General features: G+C 45.5%; 1 protein-coding gene across 2 annotated transcripts in view; it reads left to right on the forward strand.

The window, feature by feature from the left end:
- Positions 1-375: 375 nt before the first annotated feature.
- ADGRB1 (adhesion G protein-coupled receptor B1) overlaps positions 376-8,752 on the forward strand; it is a 735,432-nt gene continuing 727,055 nt past the window's right edge. For both annotated transcript variants that reach the window (XM_040352071.1, XM_040352072.1), the window contains exon 1: positions 376-1,172. The gene's annotated coding sequence lies outside the window, so the exon portion shown is untranslated. The remainder of the gene's footprint in view (positions 1,173-8,752) is intronic.

Consider the following 8,752-nt stretch of genomic DNA (forward strand, 5'->3'; position numbering starts at 1 on the left):
TCTGAAGACACAGGCGGACGCCTGGAGGCGATTCAGTTCGCGTTTTGTAGCGCTATACAAGTTACTCATTCATTCATTCATTCTTTCTTCTTCTCCGGATTCGGTCTATCCATTTGGGGGGTCGTCCCGGTTGCTGCCCTGGAAAAATGGACAGCGGTAGCGCCGGCGCAGCTTCTGGGGTGCCCTTGCCACCGGTGAGGATGGTTCCTTCGCCCAACAACTGGGCTGCTTTATCCGGAGTTCAGAATTCCTTCTATTCAAGTTGGAGCCATCCGCAGCTGTTTGGTCTCCATCTCAGGGTCTAGCTACTCCCCTTCCCACCCTCCCATTTTTTTTTTTTTTTTTTTTGCAGCTACCAACTTGTGCATCCATCCCAGCGTCTTTGCACTGGCTGCTGACTGCATCAGGACTAGGCTGGCTGGCTGGCTGGCTGCAACAGGAGCAGCTTCTGAAGGCACCTTGGAGGAGCAATCCTCAGCCCTGCTTTGGATAAAGCCGAATTTACTTCTCTCTCCCCCTGGTGTGTGGCTTCTTGGGTGCATTTTTATCCTTTTTGCTCCTCTGCATCCTCTCCCCTCCTCTTCTCTCTCTCTCTTCTTTCCTCCTCTCACTCTTCTCCCCCACTCTCTCTCTCTCTCTCTCTGTCTTTCTCTCACTCTAATGTGTGATCTGGAAAGCTTATAAAAGCCTGATGTAATTCTTAATGCAGCCCCTGGCTACGAGGACTGGATCTAGTTTCTATAGAGAGTAGCAAAAAAAAAATTTAAATTATAAAAAAAAAATAGAGAAGCTTCAGACGCCTAGCAGCAGCAGCGGATCTTAAGCAAAAGCATCTCATGGGGAAGGCGATCCGGCGTCTTGTTGTGTCACCAGAGCTTGGCCGAAGAAGACTTTGATTGTTCTATTGGATCTAATCATTTATTGGATTTGTTGTAACTGGGCATTTTCCATAAAGGCTTGCGTTCCATTTTTATTTTTTTTCCCCCCCCCCGGCTTGTCTACCGTTGGAGGCAAAAAAAAGGGACTGGCTGGGGCTTTGAGACTTTGCACAATTTTGGTTATCGTTGGTGGAAAAAGGATTATACTTTGGGGTGGGGGTGGGGGGGCTCTTGGCTTAATACCTGGAATTTTCTACAGAAGGTGGTGAAGAATTCTCAAGTGCAAGCAATCAGGTAAGGGAAACAAAAAAACTTAAGTCTATTGATATTTTTGGGGAGATTTTGCAACATTTCGTGTAATTTTGGGGGGGGTCCTGGTTGGACGCTGGTCAAATATTGCTGAGATTTACAGGAAGATTGTTGTCCTCTCGTCTATTAAGTTCTCTCTCCATCCCCTTCGCCTTTAGAATTGAAGCAGCAGGATCTGGTCCTTAGAGTACATTGTGTGCCCAGCACACAGGGAGCCGGGGAATAAAATACATGTATGAATATTTCACGGGAGGGATGAAAAAGAAGTATTATACCATCATGAATAAATCAGCCCTTCAGTGAAGCACAGAGAAGCTTTTAATACACGCTGCTGCACCACTGGTGGTGGGGTTATTGAAAGGAAGACAGTTCCACAGCAAGAAGTCCATGCTTGAGCTTTTATCAACGTTGAGGGTCAGCGGTGTGGACCCCCTACTGCCATAGATCATGCTAGCACATGCTGATTAGCTGGATTGGGGAAGGGGAGGGGGGGAGTATTTAATGTTTCCCTAATGGGACGCCAATTTTAGGTGATGGTTTTAACCATGGTAAGCCTTGGGTTGAGATCTCACCATGGTAGACTTGGGTTGAGATCTCACCATGGTAGACTTGGGTTGAGATCTCACCATGCTAGCCTTGGGTTGAGATCTCACCATGGTAGACTTGGGTTTGGATCTCACCATGGTAGCCTTGGGTTGAGATCTCACTATGGTAGTAGACTTGGGTTGAGATCTCACCATGGTAGCCTTGGGTTAAGATCTCACCATGGTAGCCATGGGTTGAGATCTCACCGTGGTCGCCTTGGGTTGAGATCTCACCATGGTAGCCTTGGGTTGAGATCTCATCCTGGTAGCCTTGGCTTGAGATCTCATCCTGGTAGCCTTGGGTTGAGATCTCACCATGCTACCCTTGGGTTGAGATCTCACCATGGTAGCCTTGGGTTGAGATTTCATCCTGGTAGCCTTGGGTTGAGATCTCATCCTGGTAGCCTTGGCTAGAGATCTCATCCTGGTAGCCTTGGGTTGAGATCTCACCATGCTACCCTTGGGTTGAGATCTCACCGTGCTAGCCTTGGGTTGAGATCTCACCATGCTAGCCTTGGGTTGAGATCTCACCATGTGCCTCCTGCAACTAATTACCTCCTGTTTTAAAAGCAAATCCACATCTGATCACAAATATGATGGGTTTGTATCATCTGGTGGCATGTGCTTGACTCAATCCTATCGAAATCACCTGTGATGATATAAAAAAGCATATATTTTTTTTTAGTTCATTGGTAAGGGATGGATGCTAAATGGTGACATTTTATGTGTACGACTCAATCAGTGGATGTCAGTGCCTAATGGGTCTTTTAATACACCCAGGCTCAGAAAATTAGACATGGGGCTTCTAGAATGTGAGTCTGCAGCTGATCAGACCTCACACACACACACACACAGACTACATCAATATGGATAATTACCAGCTAACCTTGTGCGAATCACTGTTCTAACGTAGGAGTCAATGGCAACACTTGCCTGCATCCCTCAACCCCACCATGCTCCCCAATCAAGACCCCCCCCCCCCCACATTCCTCATCTAATTAAGATTCCAGAACTCAGACCTTGTTTGTTTTGTTGAATTGAAATATTCCACCAGATTTAAGCCTAATGTTTAACCCTTGAAGACGTGATGGTTGGGGGTGATAGAGAACCCCTTAATGAAACCCATGCCAAAGCAATTTGAACCCAGATAGTTCATTAGATAAATTCTGCAATAGGGAAATTAACCCAGACCTTGTCATTTGTTTTGTTGAATTGAAATATTCCACCAGATTTAAGCCTAATATTTAAAGCCTTGAGGATGTGATGGTTGGAGGTGATAGAGAACCCCTCAAATTAAATTCCAGCTTATGAAACCCATGCCAAAGCAATTTGAACCCAGATAGTTCACTAGATATATTCTGCAATAGGGAAATGAACCCAGACCTTGGCATTTGTTTTGTTAAATTTAAATATTTCACCATTTCACCAGATTTAAGCCTAAAATCTGAGCCTTGAAGAAGCAATGGTTGGAGGTGATAGAGAACCCCCCCCCCCCTCCCTCCCCTCCAAATTCCATTCCGGCTTATAAAACCAACGCTAAGAAATTTGAACCCAGATATTCCATTAGATAAATTCTGCAATAGAAAAATTAACCCAGACCTTGTCATTTGTTTTGTTGAATTTAAATGTTCCACCAGATTTAAGCCTAAAATCTGAGCCTTGAAGAAGCAATGGTTGGAGGTGATAGAGAACCCCCCCCCCCACCCCCAAATTCCGTTTACAGCTCATGAAACCCACGCCAAGCAATTTGAACCCAGATAGTCCATCAGATCGTTTGTGCAATTATAAGAAAAAGGCTAATATTTTGTGGTTGCTTCCTGAGGTTGGTGTAGATAAGAGGATCCAGTAGGGTAAAGATCCATGAGTGGTCTTTGCAGTCCCTGGAGGACAGAAAATCTACTGGGACTTGTTGAGCTGATCCGTTATTTGTGCTTGCCAATTACCCCCCCCCCCCCCCCCCCCACTTCCAAGGATCTTGTGTTCTTCCAGTGAATATTTTTATTTTTTTTGTAGGCTGTTAGGCAATTGTAGATGCCCAATGGGCCCTTTATGAAGAGCAAGAGGGCACAATTTGAGTCAATAAACAGGCTGGAGGGTTAGATAAAAATCCCCCGGAGAACGCCACATGCTCACATGCTATTCTGCATTGACTAAAACGAGACCGGTGATTTTTTTTTTTTTTGCAAAAGTGAGAAAATTTCATCACAAGTTTGCTGTGATTGCACCTAAAAGCTGCTAAGACATTCTGATAGCTTGTACAATTACACTGGGAATCTCTCGCTCTATTTTAGGCTCTGAAAAAAGAAAAAAAATGTGAAAAGAAAAGGGTTTTCCACGGGTTTTCAGCTTTTCCCTCTCTCTACTTCACTACAATTCAATTCTCTGGCTAACAGCAATTTTCTCCTCCTGGGAGGTCGCATCGTCTGGCCAGCAAGGGGTTAGCCGGCGGTAAATGGAGGCAAATTGTTTCACGGATTTTCATTTGAATTCAACAGTCTATTGTCTAGAATCTTACAAAAAAAGAACAGACAGGAATTCACGGATGAGTTTTAAAGGCAGTGGGGAAATTTGAATAATGTCTATGATCAGGGCAGATAGAATTACTAGAGAAAAAAAAATAGATAAATAGCAAAGTGGACAGTCGTAGAATGCAGACCACGTCTAATGTTATCCAGAAAAACATCCCTTTAATCTCTCTCTAATCTACCATATGCTACCCAGAGGAGAGGGAAAAAAAATCAAACAATGATTTTTTTAAGGGTCGTTGGATAGCAAAAGCAAGACTGAGCTGTGATCATGAGTGTTGGGATATAGCTTATAATGTGCAAGCAATCAACTGGATGATTGCCATTGATGATGGAACCACAAGTGGTGCTGGGGCTTATGGTTCTCTCTGAAGCTAGTAGACCTCAAAGCCCTTCTTATTATGTGCAAGCAGTCAACTGAAAGGTTGCCATTGATGATGTGACCACAGGTTGTGCTGGGAACTATGGTTCTTCTGCAGCTAGCCGACCTACTAAGCCTTAGCCCAAGCCCTTCATAATTGTGCAAGCAGTCAACTGAAAGGTTGCCATTGATGATGTGACCATAGGTTGTGCTGGGAACTATGGTTCTTCTGCAGCTAGCCGACCTACTAAGCCTTAGCCCAAGCCCTTCTTAATTGTGCAAGCAGTCAACTGAAAGGTTGCCATTGATGATGTGACCATAGGTTGTGCTGGGAACTATGGTTCTTCTGCAGCTAGCCGACGTACTAAGCCTTAGCCCAAGCCCTTCTTAATTGTGCAAGCAGTCAACTGAAAGGTTGCCATTGATGATGTGACCACAGGTTGTGCTGGTACCTATGGCTCCCCCTCAGCTAACAGACCTCTCTCCAAAGCCCTAGCCAAACGCCCTCTTATGTGTGCAAGTTGTCAACTGGAAGGTTGTCATTTATGATGGAACTACAGGTTGTGCTGGGACCTATGGTTCGTCTGCAGCTAGCCAACCTGCTACCATGCTGGTACCTATGCTGGGACCTATGGTTCTTCTGCAGCAAGCAGACCTCAAAGCCTTAGCCCAAGCCCCTCTTGTATGTACAAGCAGTCAGCTGAAAGGTTGCAATATATGAAGGAAACCACAGGTTGTGCTAGGACTTATGGTTCTTCTGCAGATAGCCGACCTACAAAGCCTTAGCCCAAGCCCTTCTTATGTGTGCAAGTAGTCAACTGAAAGGCTGCCATTGATGGTAAGGTGACATCACAAGTGGTCCTGGAATTTATGGTTCCCTATACAGCTAACAGACTTCTCTCCAAAGCCTTAACCTGAGCCTCTCTTATATATGCAAGCAGTCAACTAAAGATTTCTATTTATAATGGAACTACAGGTTGTGCTGGGACTTATGGTCCCCCCTTAGCCAACAGACCTCTCTCCAAAGACCTGACCCCTGTTTCTCCAAAGCCTTAGCCCAAACCCCTCATATATGTGCAAACAGTCATCTGAAAGATTGCCAATGATGATGGAACCACAGGTTGTGCTGGGACTTATGGTTCCCCATTCAGCTAACAGACCTCTCTCCAAGGGACTAAGGACTGAGCGCCTCTTCTCCAAAGCCAGATCTATTGCCAAAGCCTTAGCCCCTTTTACATGTACAAGCTGTTAACAGAAAGGTTGTCATTCATGATGGAACCACAAGTGGGGCTGGGATTTATGGTTCCCCTGCAGCTAGCAGACCTCAAAAGCCTTAGTCCAAGCCCTTTCTATATGTGCAAGTAGTCAACTGAAAGGTTGCCATTGACGATTCAGCTAACAGACCTCTCTCCAAAGGACTAAGGACTGAGCCCCCTCTCCTCCAAAGCCAGATCTATTGTCAAAGCCTTAGCCCCTTTTACATGTACAAGCAGTTAACTGAAAGGTTGCCATTGATGATGGAACTACAGGTTGTGCTGGGACTTATGGTTCTCCTGCAGCTAGCAGACCTCAAAGCCTTAGTCCAAGCCCTTCTTATATGTGCATGTAGTCAACTGAAAGGTTGCCATTGACGATGGAACCCCAGGTTGTGCTGGGACTTATGGTTCTCCTGCAGCTAGCAGACCTCAAAGCCTTAGTCCAAGCCCTTCTTATATGTGCAAGTAGTCAACTAAAAGGTTGCTATTGACGATGAAACCACAGGTTGTGCTGGGACTTATGGTTTCCCATTCAGCTAACAGACCTCTCCCCCAAAGGACTAAGAACTGAGCCCATCTTCTCCAAAGCCAGATCTCTTGTCAAAGCCTTAGCCCCTTTTACATGTACAAGCAGTTAACTGAAAGGTTGTCATTGACGATGGAACCACAAGCAGTGCTGGGACTTATGGCTCCCCCACAGCTAAGAGACCTCTCCCCCAAAGGACTAAGGACTGAGCCCCCCCCCCTTCTATGTGTAAGTGACCAATAAACACATCTTATTTTCAATTTTGTCTGCAGTTCTAGTAATTTCTTTGTCGCCCTTGCTCCCGTCCATCCATCATATGTTCTTTTTCGGGAGGCAGCTAGTTAGTTTCCAGTGAGAAATAATATGATCTAAATCACCCCGGGAATGATTAAACGTCCACTCCTCTGAGAAGCGACACTCCGATCATCTGCCCCTCTCAAACGCACTTTTCCAGATGGATGTTTTTTTCGGCAGGAATCATTGACATTCCGGGCCAGGGCTTGGCAATTGACTTGAATGGTGATGATGATGTGATTTAAGGCGACTGGGAAAGAAGTGGTTTATTGTGGAGCAATTTCGCAGGCTGCGTTTTTTTTAGGAGGGTTTGCGTGCGAAGTGGGCGACTCAAGGGTGGAAAAAAAAAGAGGGGGCAAAATATACAGAAATTTTGGTAAGGGAAGGTTACGGTTATGTGGAAACACAAGAGATGTTGGCTTCTTTCTGGGCAGGGAGAGGTGCAGGCATTGTCCACAGCTTGGATGCTTCAGGAAGACGAATCGGAAGGGTTGCTAATAGACAGGCGTTCTCTCTTTTATTAATTAGCTTCAATTTGATTTGTCATTTACTAAATACTGAAGTCCTGACATGTGATATTTGTAATTCTAAGGATGACTAAGATAGGATAATTATAATAATGATGAAGACGTTCTCTTTAAAAATTCATGTATCTATTGACATTATATTGTCTCTGTCTGGCTATGAAGGTGTATATGCACAGAGGATACATCAATTATGTATAAGCTGCTCATCTATACATATAAAACATATGGTACATATGGACGCCAATCCCTATTGGTCTACCTGTCTGAATACACATAAAAAAAAAAAAATTGGGTTTATTTAACCCTAAACCCCCTTCAGCGTGATTGACAGCTGCCTATATTGCGCCGTATCCCATCCTAAACGGGTTAAGTCAACACAGGAATATGCAAATATTAATTCAGTATCCGAAGCCTCACTCATCATTCCGTCCCTCCCCATAGACCAGCCAAAGCTCTTAAGGAATTAATCATATTTTCTATCTCGTTAAATGCAGCATGTGATTGGGGTTTGGATGATTAAGAGATCTTGCTAATATCTTCAAAACCAAAGCAATGCCGCAAAGGACTCTGGGTAGAAAAAAAGTGGGGGTAGACAATTTTTTTTCCATGTGGGGGGGGGGGGGGGCAAGGGCAAACGCTACCAACGTCGAAAGAGCAAACCCTACCAACGTCGAAAAAGCAAACCCTATCAACGTCAAAAGGGCAAACCCTACCAACATGGAAAAATTCCAGTGCTTTGGAATCCATGGGGGCAAGGCCAAACCCAACCAACGTCGAAAAATTCTAGTCCTTTGGATTCCATGGGGGGGCAGCAAGGGAAAACCCTACCAACGTCGAAAATTCCAGTCCTTTGGATTCCATGGGGGGGCGGCAGCAAGGGCAAACCCTACCAACTTCGAAAAATTCTAGTCCTTTGGATTCCATGGGGGGGGCAGCAAGGGCAAACCCTATCAACGTCGAAAAATTCTAGTCTTTTGGATTCCATGGGGGGGGGGGGGGGGCAAGGGCAAACCCTACCAATGTCGAAAAATTCTAGTCCTTTGGACTCCATGGGGGGGCAGCAAGGGCAAACCCTACCAATGTTGAAAAATCCTAGTCTTTTGGATTCCATGGGGGGGGCAAGGGCAAACCCTACCAACATCGAAAAATTCTAGTCCTTTGGACTCCATGGGGGGGCAGCAAGGGAAAACCTTACCAACGTCAAAAAATTCTAGTCTTTTGGATTCCATGGGGGGGGGGGCAAGGGAAACCCCTACCAACGTCGAAAAATTCTAGTCCTTTGGATTCCATGGGGGGCAGCAAGGGCAAACCCTACCAACGTCGAAAATTCCAGTCCTTTGGATTCCATAGGGGGGGGGGCGGCGGCAAGGGCAAACCCTACCGACGTCGAAAATTCCTGTCCTCTGGATTCCATGGGGGGGCAGCAAGGGCTAATCCTACCAACGTCGAAAATTCCAGTCCTTTGGATTCCATAGGGGGGGGGGGGGGGGGG

The sequence above is a fragment of the Rana temporaria genome, chromosome 5 (genome assembly GCF_905171775.1).
Source record: "Rana temporaria chromosome 5, aRanTem1.1, whole genome shotgun sequence".
Taxonomy (NCBI): Eukaryota; Metazoa; Chordata; class Amphibia; order Anura; family Ranidae; genus Rana; species Rana temporaria.